This window comes from Sus scrofa, chromosome 9, assembly GCF_054392235.1.
Source record: "Sus scrofa isolate SSC_HxYL_T2T_F1_AM1 chromosome 9, Sscrofa_HxYL_maternal_Yorkshire_Landrace_v2.0, whole genome shotgun sequence".
Lineage (NCBI taxonomy): Eukaryota > Metazoa > Chordata > Mammalia > Artiodactyla > Suidae > Sus > Sus scrofa.
Window position 1 is genome coordinate 122,326,414 of NC_139391.1, and position 15,624 is coordinate 122,342,037.

The 15,624-nt window shown below is 47.3% G+C and overlaps 1 protein-coding gene and 1 long non-coding RNA gene across 18 annotated transcripts in view; one reads left to right on the forward strand and one right to left on the reverse strand.

Moving 5' to 3' along the window:
• Positions 1–15,624, forward strand: part of LOC102162878 (uncharacterized) — a 462,928-nt gene that overhangs the window by 277,929 nt on the left and 169,375 nt on the right. The window contains exon 8 of one of the 8 annotated variants that reach the window (XR_014816289.1): positions 1,653–2,107. The exons of the other annotated variants lie outside the window; for them this stretch is intronic. This is a non-coding gene — a long non-coding RNA (uncharacterized LOC102162878). Of the gene's footprint in view, positions 1–1,652; positions 2,108–15,624 lie in introns of those variants that run through there. 8 annotated transcript variants of the gene reach the window in all.
• Positions 1–15,624, reverse strand: part of TNR (tenascin R) — a 416,877-nt gene that overhangs the window by 152,616 nt on the left and 248,637 nt on the right. The window lies entirely within an intron of this gene.

Genomic DNA, 15,624 nt, shown 5'->3' on the forward strand with positions numbered 1-15,624 from the left:
TCAGCTACCAGGATGACCAAATTAACGAGACCTACCATTTAACCGTTTCATTATTTATGTCACATGGATACAGGAAGGGGGAGGAAATGGAAACAGCTCTTCTCAGACTTTGCCTTTGTGGTCCTTGCTATGATGACTGGAAGGGATAAAACTTTTCTTGCTGAACATAATGAACCAGAGTTAATTTTATCCATGTTTATTTTCAGTTCTGCACGCACAACAGGAGACCCTTAATGACCATCCGACTTGTGTCTTATTAAATTTAAAAAGATAAAATGAATTGCATGAACCATAAGCTTATATGCTACCATAGGCTAATGAGGAAAACGCTGATTAAAGTTTACTCAGCGAAGAAGACTAACACTCTGTACCCTGAGCATATTAGAGTAAATGTACACCAAGAGGGTACGCTAAGAAGGTGACTCTCTAGTCTGGTGCTTTATAATTATTAGCTGAATGTATGAATGAATTAACCAGATAGAAACAATGTAGTAAATGAAGAAGTTACGATCCCCCTGTACTTTTGGTAATTAATTACGGGAGCCAAACTCACTGAAACTTCTCTAAGAGTCTATAAAATGGGAAGCTAGCACCAGGAGAGCTGAAGGGGACAGTGAGCCCCTGAGGGGTTCCTGACATACAGGAGAGGGGGCTGCTTGAATTTGCTCCTCTGCACTTGGGTTTGAGATGAGTTGTCAGAATGTTGGCATTTGAGGGAGACACAGTCAACCCCCAGAGGCCACTGGCTGCAAGGGGCTGGAAACCAGGAGACTGGGCCTCTAGTTCAGGCTCTGTCGCCCAACTCCTGGAAGCCGGAGGCTCTTTGGTGGCCCGCTTGTGGGTCTGTAGTTACCCTGCCAGGTCTACATGGCTGCCAGGGGCCTCTTGGGCAGCCCCCTTGCTGCCCGGCCCTGTGCTATCGTAACTCTCATCCCCTGGGCTGCCCTTGCTAGTTCACTTGTCCAGAGGCCCCATGGACTGGGAGCTCCTTGAGGCAAGGGACTCTATTTTTTTTGTTGTTGTTCAACATGGTGCCCCTGTGCCTAGCACAGAGCAGAGCACATAGAAGGTGCCTCACAAATACTCATTCAGTGACCAAAGGAGTGAATGAAAGCACAGACCGATAGGTGAACGGTCACTTAACTCCAAGCCTTTCTTTACACATTGGTAAAATGAAAACCATGTCTATGCCCCTATGAACCTCTTCATTCTAACCATCTCTAATCTCTGAATGCCTTGCTTTCTTTCCCTCTTTCCTGCATCCTTCTGCCATCTTTCTCTCTCCTTCCTATATGCCCTCTCTTTCCCCCTGCCCTTCCTAGGTGCACATTCCTGTGACCTGTGCTCAGGTGTGGTGCTCTGGTTCCTCGCCTGACCTTGGCTTCGCTATGTGACCCATCTCCTTTCTTCTCCTCCACCCTCTCCCTATGCAGCTCACACTCCCCTCACCCATATCCTGCTTCCTGGCTCTCCTGCTTCCCGCCCCACCCCTCTGACTCTTAACCCATTTCTTTCCATCTAGCTTTCCTTCCCTTCCCCAGTTGTTTTTGTCCTCATGAAATATCTACTAACCTAATTTCCTGTTTGGCTTTTGCTCCTGGCACTTGGTTCTTACTGACCTCCAGACTCTTTTCTCCATCTATTCCAAACAGAACAAATTGGCGATGATAATGGCACAGATGCTACTTCAGCAAAGAAAGGAATAAAGAAGTAGAGGATGTCTTTGAAGGGACGGGCAGGTCAACTGTGGAAGGAGGGAGGGACACCGCTGAGTTCTTCATTGAGAATCCCTGTCCTTTGACAGAGCTTCAGAGAATTTTCGAGCATATGACGAGCATCTGGAACTGTTCCTTCCAGAAAATAATACATCAGGAGGCAGAAAAATAATTATGTTTCCCTCAATGATCCCAGCAAAGATGTTTGCTCTCCTAAAGGACCTCAAGGCACTCATAAAACTAGGAAAACTGAGTTAAGTGCTTTTTATTAAACCATTAAGAGATTTTATTCCGCTAAGACAAATGTCTTCACTGAAGGATACAGAGTTTGATAGTATAGAAAATACCCAGATGAAAACTTGTCTGAATAAATTAGATGGATGCATTTGGCATTTAAGGTTCCAAGTGTCTGCTTCCCTCCTGCAGCCCCAAGCTGCCAACCAAAAAAATATTCTCTACTGCAGGACACACTGAGTTTGAGGTGGGTGGGTGGGGAATAGGCGGGAGAGCTCCTAACAGCACTGGAGATTTCCCAAACCGTGAGTGGCTTTATGGGCTAAGACGGAGGGAGCAAGGACTCCATTTTCTTTCCTCCATAGCTGAGGACTTCTGGATCCCTGTGGAATTATCCACTTCGCCAGCCACAGGGAGGCTGAGTGGTAGACCGAGGAGACCAGAGCATTGGCCACAGGAAGGGCAGGCAGAAATGCAGAACTCACAGCCCATTTCAGGGCTCTCGAATCTCTGGTCTGCCATGACATACACAGGGGGCGGAGACGCAGAAAGACACATTTAAAGACACATGTACACCCAGCTTCCTCGTCACACCTGCCAGATGCTTTGTAATCCTAGAACAGCTTCTCTTCTGGGGACATCGTGTCTCCCCTTAGCTCTTTTCCCCACTTTTCCAGAATGCAAAAAGTACTGCTATGTGAGAATCTTGTGTGCCAAGGGATTTAGAATAATAATGTTTATTTATAAGGAATAAAATTGAGCCAGGCACTGTGAGCCCACAACGGCTCAGACTTAATAATAGTAATAGCTAATGGTTATTGGGTATTTACCATGTGCCAGGCACCATGCCAAGTAGTTGACACACAATGTCTTCTTTTGTCCTCACAACAGCTCTGTGAGGAACATGCTATCCTCACCATCCTTCTGAGGAGGTGTCCGGTTTCACAAGGTGATTCAACCTACCCAAGGTCACTTCCAGACATGCCCATGTGAAGATCTTCCCAGCATCCTTTTCTATGCTCATCCTTGTGGAACCGACCAGCTTCCTCTGGGAACTGCTGTTCCCATTCCCTCCATCTTACCCATGTGGCTACTGAGGGAGTTGCCATGGTTTTTCATGACTGTCCCCCTGCCAGTCATTCCCTTCCCAGGGCATTTTTAAATCCAGGAAAATCGAGCATGTTCAGCCTGAAGTTCTACCATGTGGTGGCAGCTGCGTTCCCTGACATGTGACCTGGGGGAGCAAGCGCCCCCTCCCCCACGCTCCCAGAGCACACTGATGGCCGTTATGTCCCTGGCACCAGCTGCTTCTGAGGCCCAATTCCTACTCCTGGTCCCACCAGCCGCATAGGGTGATTATGATAAAGACGCTCTTTTGCTTTAGCTGCTTCAAACTGACCCCGGGAAAGCAGTGTAGTGTAATGGACACACGCACGGGCTTTGGCGTCACATAGCCTAAGCATAACCCCAAATTCATGAATTCCTCGTCGTGTGATCTTGAGCAGGCTGCTCACTGCCTCGTGCCTCAACTTCATCCAAAAAATGGGTGTCATAACAGTACCTACTGCTAAAGATTTTCTGAGGGTTATAATTTAGGTAAAGTCTTTAGCAACATGCTTGGTATGGGGTGAGCTCTTAAAAAAAAAATCCTGATCTTCATTTTTAATATAAATTTTAATTGTGGAGTTCCGGTCATGGCTCAGTGGTTAATGAATCCGACTAAGAACCATGAGGTTGTGGGTTCGATCCCTGGTGGGTTAAGGATCCGGTGTTGCCCTGAGCTGTGGTGTAGGTTGCAGATGTGGCTCGGATCCTGCGTTGCTGTGGCTCTGGCATAGGCCAGCGGCTACAGCTCCGATTGGACCCCTACCCTGGGAACCTCCATATGCCACAGGTGTGGCCACAAAAAGACAAAAAAGTAAATAAATAAATAAATTTTAATTGTGACTTTAGTTATTAGCATTCGCATTATTTCTCTTGATCGTTTGTAGAATCACCAGGTTCTAGTTAGGGCTTTCTGATGGTACTTGGGATTTTGAGCTGACCACCTAAATTTTCAGAAATGAATGCTCTTGTAGAAAGGGTGGAGTTGGGTGTGTGGAGGGCTGTCAGTATTTCCATGAGGGCCTTGGGTGAGGGCCTGGAGCTGGTACTTTCCTGCTGGCCTGGGGGTGGTTCCAAAAATAAGAGCTAATAATATCTTCAAGAGTCTTCAGTGCAGACTGCCATTCTGTGCAAACTGTGAGGTGGGGGTGCAGGAAAGCACAGAGCCAGATTGATTTTTAAAAGGCTGAACTTCTAGGCTGTTGTAGGAAGCAGCCAGCAAATGAGAGATCTATAAACTCCGGGAACACGCAGTGCATCACCCGCGAGTGGCGCTGGGAGATGGATTAGGCATTGAGAATGAGTACTTTGCAGAACAAAGAAGTTTTTATATGATGTCAGAATTTGAAAATCCCCAGCACTGTTTTTTATGGGCAAAGTTAGGTGGGGAGAGAAGGGTGGAGAATGAAATTAAATTTCTTAAAAGGATCACCGCTGAGGATTAAATGCTGGTTGGAAGAAAGTGCTAGAAGCCAGATGTGATTTGGGAATGCAGTGAGGGGCAGTGGAGGGGAATAGATTCAATACAGTCCTGCCCAGTTTTTCTGCTGAGCTGGGAAACTGATTTAGGGGGAGCTGGGCAGGGGGACCTCAGGGACCCTGGAAAGTTGCACGGATCTGTTACTGGGTCCATCTTCAAATATTTCCCAGGCAACTCTCTCTGAAAAAGTCCCTTGGGTGAGGCCACTGATTATTGATCCCCAGCTGCCACTGAAGCTCTGGTATGGCCCAGTGCACATGTCACTCAAGGAAATGGGGGAAGATGGAACTCCCAGAAGCCTCCTGTCACCACGAAAAGCTGGCAGATTACAGAAGGGATGGGAGGGGAATGAAGAGGAAACATTATTTGCTGGCTCTAGAAGGGCAAAGGTTGTGGGGTAGGTGGGGAGAGAAAGGGTCATCTTTTTAAGGAAAGACCAAAGAGGATGGAGATTTGGGGGTAAAGGAACAGGAATCTGAGCACAAAAGAATGTTGAGAGTGGATGGGATTTGAACCTGCAAGTGAATTTAAAGTCTACCAGGATGGGAAGATAAAAGTCACCCAACGTGGTAGTGAATGTATCACACCCCTAGAACTTCAGTTCCCTGAGGACCTTGTTCATTTGTCTGTTGGCATCTTCACATCCATTTTAGATCCCTGTCAACGCTACGAGGGTGAAAGGAAGGGATATGATTATCCCCACTGAATATATGGGCCAGTGGAGCCACTCCAAAAAAGTTGAGCAATCCAAGGTTACTTAGAAAGAGCCAGAAACAACCCAGACTCTCCCGGATTCCAAACCATGTCCTTCTCTGCCACCTTCCTCACAAAGGCCCGTTGCACTTCTGAGCAATTCATTGGGTCCCCAGGGACTCTGTCATCCCGTGAAAGGATGCCTATTACACCCCACAGACGAAGGTGAGATGGGGTCGCTTGCTGGGCGAAAGCTGGGGATTTCTAGTCCCCTTTGGGGTTTGTGCAGAGAATGTGCTGGTCCCAACTTCATGGAAATTATGGTTGCTGAGCCAAACTGAATGGTACATGGCGTTTATTTAGAAGGGGTTAAGAGAAGGGTAGAGATGATGGCTTCTTCCGGAGACCAGGTAGCCCCATTCCCTGCCCCACAGTTTAATTGCCCTGGGAGACCTGAATGACGGAAGCTCAAGGTCATTTGTTAATTATTTGATGTTGGAACAGTCATAAGGGACCACTGAACATGGGCTAGGTGCCCTCTGCACTTGACCATGTTTAGTTTTTAATAACACTCACCATTCAGAGTCTTGATCATTTTATTTCTCTAAGAACTTTAAGTCTATCATCACTTAAAGAGTTGAAGTCTCACACACACACACACACACACGTGTATATGCGTGTATATATATGTATCTAACTTCAACCAAAAGAACCACATATTTTCAAAGTCCACAACTAGGATTTTCTTTCTTTTTCCTTTTTTAAGGAGTTTCTTATAAACATAATACATTCACAAATTAATTTATTTCCTGTTCTTTTCACAATATCATTCCAGCATTTCATCTCCTGACTTCCTTACCTACTTCCCAGGGAGGGAGACTGAATTATGATGATTTACTCCTTTTCACAAATGAGGAAACAGAACCCCAGAGCGGTAATTACCTCAGGGTCATACAAGTTAGTGGACGCATCCAGACCTCCTGAGTTTAAATAATACCCTTTCTACCATGGCAGGAACATCAATATAATTATGTCTCAATTTCCGGACCCAGATTTTAAATCATCAGCTTTTCGATAGTTGGTTCCAGGAATTATTTAAAAGTTGCATAAAAGAAGGTCACTCACTGTGGGCCAAGGGTCATTGATGGCCATTGAAGGAGAGCCCACATTCAGACCTCGCAGTAACCATTTTCAGAACCAAGTTGGTTTTCCTGCTCAATGAACAAACAGATTTCATCAAATTGGGTATGTGTGGGGGTGGGTGGGCAGTTAGGAAGAGCATGATTTGGGGGGTTCTCTCTGGAGAAAGCCCAGGTTTGTTCTGGCTGTTGCTTTTGAATATTGCATGTGCTACTCTCATTTACAAGAGTCATTTGATGATCAGATTGCATGTCTCCCTTGTTTAGATAGTTCTGCAGATGGGTCGGCAGTTGCTCCCATACAGCTGTGCACATCTGGCACGCAGGTGTGTTTTTTGATAGGCGACTCGCTTACAGAGTGATTTCTTCTGGGAATGAAGACAAGAAATTGCCTAAGGCCTTAGACGCAACTATGCGTGAGCAGGGGCACTGATTTGTTTCTAACAACGATTTTCTGAGAAGGACACTTTGGGCAGGATGATGGGATACACGACACATGCTGAAATGATGAGGAGGTGTCAGAGAATTTCATCCCCGGAGGCAGGGGTATGCCCAGGTCTGAGCTGCTTTCTGGGGCTTGAGACAGTGCTTTAGTTCAACTGCTCCCATGAATATTTATAGATGAAATAACATGACCGATTGGAATTTCTTTTTAAAAAAAAAATCCCATGCGGGTGTCGGGGTGTGTGGGAAGTGAGGGTTATGGATGGAACAAGAGAGGTGGAGGGAGGGTGATTTTTATAGCTGAGTGATTGGTACACGGGGCTCTTTATTTTGACAACTCTCTTTATTTTTATGAATTTTAAAATTTTTCTATAATGAAAAGATAAAAAACAAAATCTGTTCCTACATATGGGCCCTCAGAAGTACAATTCATATTGCGAGGCCTTTTATGAATTTCAGGGAGTGGATGGATATGGGGGTAAAAGAATGGACCCAGGCTGCAGGAAGAGCAGGTACCAGGGGGATGGTCCCTCACAGAGCCAGGGGAACAAGAGAAAGGCTGAGATGAGGAAGAAAACGGGGGAGGTGGGGGAGGGGAGAGAGAATGGACTTGGCATACTTCCCTGGTGATACATTATTCTCCACTGTGCCCCCCTCCCCCATTGGAAAGCTGGAGCCTCATCCTTATCACCATAGCTGCCCCGCCTCCTTCCCCAGACACTTGCCAATGTCTCCTCCAAGGAAGGGGGTCTGGGGTTCCTGGGAGGCTAGAAATACAACCAGAAAGAGGGCTGGTAGAAATCAAATGTCTGCTGGTAGAGGGCTGGTAGAAAGCCACATTCTGTCAGAGATCCATCCCTAATCTGTAAGGTGTAACCCCAGAAAGGGAGAGAGGTGACAGAGTCAAGACAAAACCAAGGCAGTTTTAGAAGTGGTCCTTGATCTGCCTCTGAACAGGCAGGTGCCTGGAAGAGGTGAGCCTGTGTGAGTTGGGCCTCTGAAGAGGCCTGGCCTCTCTCTGGCCACTGCTTTGCTAGGAGCAGCTCCCCTGCCTTCATCCACCAGGCAAAGCCTATGGCTGGCATTTACAATTATTTTTTGGCCACACCCATAGCATATGGAAGTTCCCAGGCCAGGGATTGAATCCAAGCTGCAATTGCAACCTGGAGTCTTTTTTTTTTTTTTTTCTTTAAATGGTTTTTGTTTTTTTCCATTATAGATGGTTTACAGTGTTCTGTCAATTTTCTACTGTACAGCAAAGTGACCCAGTCACACATACATATATACATTCTTTTTCTCACGTTATCCTCCATCATGCTCCATCATAAGTGACCAGATATAGTTCCCAGGGCTACACAGCAGGATCTCATTGCTCATCCACTCCAAAGGCAGTAGTTTGCACCTATCAATCCCAGATTCCCAGTCCATCCCACTCTCTCCCCCTCCCCCTTGGCAACCATTAGTCTGTTCTCCAAGCCCATGAGCAACCTGGATTCTTAACCCATTGTGCCAGAGTGGGAACTCCTGGCTTTCCCAACCTTAATGAAAGAAGTCATGGCTACCTTTCTATCCAGATAGCTCCCTTCCGGACCCTTCCAAAACCACAGATACTCTGAACTAAGCTTATGCATGACCCTTTTCCCATTGTCAGCTCCCACTTGGGTTCCAAGGCTACCCTCCCTCTGCCTCTACTGGAGAAGACATGCTTGGGGTTGAGGCCCTAGTGCCTGTGGTCCTGAGGACCAAGCTGGGGCATAGGGGCAGTGCCTGGTAGGAGGTGAGAGCATTTGCTGTTCTCCAGGGGGTCCATGTGGCTGCGTGGCCACCAATTGCTGTACCGACTTGAAGGAGACACCTACTCCTCTAAAAGCCACTCTGCACACTTGAGTGAGATGCACTCTGTCCCCTCCTCCATCCTGACAGGAACTGCTGTGAGCTTCAGCCCAGCCCTGGGACCTGCAGCCTCTCTTCTGGGAGGCTCACCTGCTAACCTCAGTCCTTCCTGGTTATCTGCAGCCATCCCTGTCTCTCCCTCCCTCCTTTTCATTCTGTCATGTGCCTCTTCCCACCTCTGGGTCTGGGCCTCTCCTTCCTAATTCCTTCCCCTCTACTACCCCCATCCCCCCAGGCCACCCCTCCCCCCTCTGCACAGCTGGCCTCTCTGGGGATGTGGCTGTTTGGGCCACAGTTCTATGGGCACAGGTGGCACTGGCAGATGCAAGTTCTCTCCATTCATCTGGGTAAACAGTAAACATTATATTAAAATATTCATCACCGGGGCCTCCACCTGAATGCTAATCTGGGGTGGGAGCTAGTTCCTTGTCCCAGTGGAGCTCGACAGTGCTGCTGGAACTGCGGCAGCAGGGTGGTCTGGAAAGGTCAGCCTGAGTGAACAAGCTTGGATTTTGCATTTGCTTTTGGGAAAGGAGAGATGGTGGAGCTTTCCCTCCGGACAACCGGCCTGCCAGGCCTGGGGAGGACGGCTTTGGTAGAGCTTCACTGCCACTGAGCACCAGCTGGGAGGCCCAGGCAGACCAGCAGGACACACAGGTACCTGACGCTGGGCTTCTGGCTGCCTGTTTATCACCTTTGATTTATCCCTCTAGCTACGTACTGAATGCTAGAAAGTCCTGGAGCTCTTTCAACACCTGCTGGTGATCCATTTGCTCTCTGTTGTGGGGGATCACATGCCATGGGATTCCCTGGTAGCTCAGCAGGCTAAGGATCTGGCGTTGTCACTGCTATGGCTTGGGTTCAATCCCTGGCCCAGGAACTTCCCCATGGCATGCGCACGGGCAAAAAAGAAAAAAAAAAAAAAAGAAAGAAAAAAAAAAACAGGGTCATTTGCATACATTTGCAGCACCTTTGCCATCAAAACCAGAGGAATCCTAATGGAATCTGGACAATGCCTCAGTGATACCAGACAGAGCAAAACCCAACCTCTTTCTAAAGGATAGACTGTTAGAGGACTGGGCACCCCATTCCCAGTGTCTAAGCATTTCAGCCTCAGCAAGCTCCTGCCTCTAACGTATCTAAATCTCTCCTGCTTCGGAGTTGAAAACCTATGGGACGTGGCGCTCCAGGTGCCATCTCTTCCTGGCTGTGACACTCTGAGATCACATCCACTCCCGCAGGCCTGGCTACATGCAGCCTTTCTTCCTTCCTTGCCCTTGTGAGTGCTCCCTCGTGGATTGAGTGTCTGTTTTTGGATTGCCGGCACGGTGACATGCCCTGGGCCAGGCCAGGGGGAAGATGAGTCCCTTCCCTGCCTGCCCTTGAGAGTTCACAGACCAGTGCAGAGAGACAAACACATCCTGTGCTGTGCTAATTCAGTCAAAGAGCAATCAGAACCCAGAGGAGGGAGTGACAGCATTGCCTGGAACAGACGACGTTTAAAGTGAGAGAAATAAAATTTCATAAGATGAAATACGTATCTAACACCTACTGAATACAAAGCACTATTTGAATGAACCACTTTGCAGACATTGACAATTCTTGCCATAGCTGCTCTAGTTGGTGAGCACTCTTACTATCCCCATCTTATAAGAGGGAGAACTGAGGCACAGGATAAATGACTTGGCTCAGAATCATGCTGAGTAAGTGTCTGAGGTTAGATGTGAACCCAGGCAGGCTGGCTTTTAACCATTTTACCATGCTGCCTCTGGATTAACGTGGGATGTTTGGGGAACCCATGAATGACGGACTCAGGATAGCTGAGGCCTATGGATTACGTGTAAGAATACATGGATTACATGTAAGAGGAGTGGTTGTCAAGCTAGAGATGGACTGGGCCAGATTACGCCTCACATGTTGAGATCTCATCCTATAGAAAATGGGGAGCAATGGAGTCTATTTTCTACCAAATCACCCCAGTCCCTGCAGACTCAGCCTACTTCTTAGTTGTCAACTCTCAGTGGCTCTTGCCTGAATCCTCTCCACACTTTCCACACTCCTCACTGGATGTGTTCCTCTAGAGAAGGGCTCCAGAGGTTACTCTCCCAGTGCCTACAGGGTCTACTCTTTTATTTATTTTAAACAAACTATAGTTGATTTACAGTGTTGTACCAATTTCCACTATACAACATAGAGGGTCTACTCTTTCTGATGTACCCAAGGATATCACCTTGAGCTGCCAGAACAAAATAGCACAGACCGGGTGTCTTCAACAACAGAGACTGATTTTCTCCCAGGTCTGGAGGCTAGAAGTTCAAGATCAAGGTGCCAGCTTAGTGGATTTCTGGTGAGAGCTCTCCCCTTGGGTTGTGGAAGACTGCCCTCTCCATGGGTGCCCACAGGACTTCTTTGTGTGAGCCGAGGAGGGGGGAGGTATATTCAAGCACTTTGGTGCTTCTTCTTATAAGGGCACTAATCCCAGCACAAGGACCCCACCCTCATGACCTCATCTAACCCCGATCATCTCCCAAAGTCCTTGTCTCCTGGTGTCATCACATTGGAGGTTAGGGCTTCAACATATGAATTTGGGGAAGAACACAAACATTTAGTCCGTAACATCCATGGAGAACTCAGACCCATTACCCATCTCCACCAGTTGAGGAAAAGCTCTAGGTTGCTGAAGCAATGTCTAGCAAACTCCTGAAAAGCCTATAACTTCCCAATTTATCAACTGTTCCCCATACCCCTCCCCCTCATTCTTCTTCTGCCCCCTTCTTCCCTCTTTCTCTTTCTCTCTCCCTCTCCTCTCTCCCTCCCTCCCTCTCTCACACGCATATAAACACATTGGAGTTTAAGTAAAGCAATTGTACAGGCGGACGTCTTCTCCTCATTCTTTATGCAGGTCAAGGCAACCTCCTCGTTGAGGTCTTCTGGACCTTCTTTCTGTATAGTCCCAGCAGCACCCACAAAATGCTATTGAATGTCTGTCATCAGCCTCTCTGGCTGGGCTATGAGCTCCCCAAGGGCAAGGATCTTATTCTATTCATACTTTTAATTCTAGTACCTGCACAGCTCTTGGCTCATCTTAAGTGCTGTTTGAATATTTGTTGAATGAATGAGTGAAGCTGTTCTTGGGCCACAATGATGTGAATGATGATCCTGCTATACAGGAGCTCAGACTCATTGGGAGTGGAATTGGGGACACCAGACTATTGAGTCACTAAGGAGATGGCGCCCCCCAACACTGATTCAGGACCAAGCACCATGAACCCCAACCTGCTGCCACCCACATGACACACTGCATGACCACCACACATGGGCTAATAGAACTCATCTAGGGAGACCCTGTGATAACCATGACATCATAGGCACCATTGTGCCTCCCATGACCTGGGGACAGCATCCAATGTTTTACACAGGCAGCTGTGTTAATGCTCACACAGCCAAACTCTGTCTTTCCGAAACTCATTCACGAAGAGGAGCAGAATGAAGAAATCTTGCTACAGGCCCTGAATATTACCTCGTGCCGCTTCCCCAGATCCCGTCCCTCTGCCACAGAGACACTGGATTATACTTCGGGGGAGTCGGCTGGCTGATTGATTCCTGCTGGCTGGTGTCTAACATCCTACCCTCCTCAAGGCATTTTGGAATTGATTTTAGGAAGTCTTTTCATTGTTGTTCTATATAGAGAAGTTTATGTTCTTGCACATTTTCCTCTTATTAAAACAGAAAGGCTCATCACTCTTATTCTTTGAATGCCTGATTCTCAGGGATTCTCAGTGTCTCCTATTTTAATACCCTGGTAGATGCCACTGAGGCTGCTGGAGCCAGATCCATCTTACTTATTTAAATACCTTTCACCAGGTATTCCCTCACTGCCCCTAGTTTTCCCACCCTGCCAATCTGTGTGTACGTGCTACATATGTCTCTCTAATAACCTGGGTGGGCACTCAGCACCCACATGGCTCCTTATTCTGTGAAATAAGTAAAAATTAAAGCACTGGCTGGCACACACTCTTCTTGGTGACTTGGGGCTGCCGTACGCAGAAGCTTCCCTGGCACTGTTTACCGATGTCTCTCATTTTCTGTCTTGCTGGGATCTGGGAATACTTTAAACATGCAGCTCGAGGTAGCACTTAGCATTTATTAACTGCCAGTTCTGTGCCAGGCACCCGTCAAGCACGTCCGCATGCACAGACTCAGCTCATTCACCACCTGTGAGATGATTCTGGGAGGCCGTAAAACAAGCCTCATTTTAGCAACCAGAAACTGAGGCTCAGAGTTTAAATGAAGTGGCTCAAGGTCCCCTAGCTCTTCGAAGGGGGAGCAGAGGCTCTAACCCAGCTTTTTATTCACAGCCCTACAGGGCTTACTATGTTCTTGGTGCCACGCTACGCATCTTACAGATGTGAATGCATTTAATCCTTACGAGACCCTCTCCTTAGTTACTATCTGGTGTTAACATATGAGGAAACTAAGACACGAGGAATTAAGTAACACACCGCATTTATCCAATGGGTAAACGGTAGAGCCACAGTATATGCCTGAGAATCAGGCATTCAAAAAATGAGTGATGAGCCTTTCAATTTTAATAAGCGGAAAACGTGCAAGAACGTAAGTTTCTCTATATAGAGTTTCTGGTCTTCAGGTCATGCTTGCTCAGCCCCAGGGTTTTAAAGGGGAAAGTCTATTAGGACAAAAGCCACCAGAAGGACCTCCCTTCCCTAAACTTCTTGATTGTGACCCTAATTACACAGCTGCCTACGCTTTCTCCTTTTCCTCCTCTGTTCCTTTCAAGAGACCTCCAGATGTTAAAAATAGTGCTTAAAACCTACTTTTCAGGAATTCCTATCATGGCTCAGCAGTTAATGAACCTGACTAGGATCCATGAGGATGTGGGTTCAATCCCTGACCTTGCTCAGTGGGTTGAGGATTCAGCGTTGCCGTGAGCTGTGGTGTAGGTCGCAGATGCAGCTCGGATGCAGTGTTGCTATGGCTGTGGCATAGGCCCGCAGCTATAGCTCCAACTGGATCCTTAGCCTGGGAACCTCCATATGCTGCAGGTGCGGCCCTAGAAAAAAATTAAAAAAAAAACAACAACCCTAATTTTCAGTCCACACATTTTACAGCCAGCCCCCCCTCCACTCTCCCTTCAAGGAAAGCACTAACTCCGGGGAATCTGGAGCTCCTCTGCCTGCACGGTCACCCTCTCTCTCACCGTCAATTTCAGCAAATGTCATTAATTTGAAAGGCAAGGGACCAGGAAGAATAGATTTTGAATTAACTAGTTCAGATAATCTGATGTTTTCACTGGAGCATGACAGGGTATCCAGTTAGCTAGGGAACAATTGCTTCCAATTGTGCATTCTCTTGGATAAACCAATATCTGCTTAACAAGGTTTTGCTGTAAAGGGCTATCAAATAGGCATTTGTGTTTCACAGAGGTTCCCAGCCTGGATGCCGATGCCTGGGGCACCTGCCAATAGAGAGGGCTTATGGAGGATCAGACGTCCCCTTTATGTAAGAATACAAGCTTCTGGGGCTCACATGTGCTCTCTGCCCTGGTCGTCTCCTTAGCGCCATTAGCTCATCCCTCCGAATATTCAGTGTTTTTGCATGAAATATATAGTGCTTAAACCAATCAGGTCCTGCTTGGGTCTTGCAGAATGGGTTGTAGCAGAGATACCAACTACCCACCAAAAATGTGTGCAGCCACTTCCACGTATACAGCTCTTTCAAGGTGCAGCTGCCTTGCTGGGGACTACGTTTTCCATCACCCCGTCCGTGGCACGTTCTCCCTGATGGGCTGAGTCCTGTGTGTCACACCAGGGTGAAATAGGCTTCTGGTGTGGGGTGTGGGTTTGTTTTAGCAGCTCGTATCACCCCTGACATATGTATCCTCTTCAGTCCTTCTGTTTATCTCCCTCATTAAGACAGGGAAACCCCATGCTCTCATTTGAATCTAAGCAGAGAAGGGATGCGGTCTCAGAGAAACCACCGCTGAGGGAGCGTCCAGAGGTTGGCGAACTAGCAGAGAGGGCTTGGAGGAGGGAATTGAGATCCCGACTTCATAAAAGCCATCCTCTGGGTAGTAACCTGAGTGAACCGCCTATCTGCTGTGGCCAATTACCACGCAGCCCCTCTAACTATTAGTATCATCATCTATCAATAATATGGGCCATAAGAACATGGTTGTAGGTTGCATTTGATGATAGCATTAAACTCTGTTTGCTCAACCTTCTGTTGCTCGTATCTGAGCCATACTTTCTATAACAAGGTCATTTGATCATAATTAAAAAGAAAAACAACAACAGAGGAAGCATAAACCAGGAACAAAACCTGTGAAAGCCAACATTCCACTAAGCACATGCCTGGGACTCCGGCTCCTTTGAGGCTAAAATTGTGCAGGATCTCTCTCATCACGTGTTGTGTTTCTGTATTTTTGTCTTATTTGTGTGGCTGGTTTTTCCTTGCCAAACAAAAACAGAAGAGGCAGAAAAAATATTTCCTTGGAGTAGAAATTGGGAATGGCACGGTCCTCCCCTCCAATTAAAAATAACAAAGAAAAGCATGTCTCGTGAGTAATAATAATAATTACAGTAACAATAACTGACATTTTTGAGCATTTAATATGAGCCTGGCAGAGCTCTGAGAGCTACACTTGTTAAATGCAGGAGGGGGGAGCGAGGCTTTCCCTGTGAGAATAAGGGAGCTGAGGGGTGATGGTGACCCGTTTCCTGCCCGATCCCTGGCCTGTCACCTTTGTTTCCTCTGTGCCCCCAGCTGATGCTAAGACCTGGCTCTATTTGTATTTTCTTCCCCTGTTCACCTCCCTTCACACGCTCCGTTCAGGTGCCCCAGTCTCAGCCGGAGTGGCTGGCTTCCTTCCCATCACTGTGGCCTGTGCTCTGAGGGGCTTCCT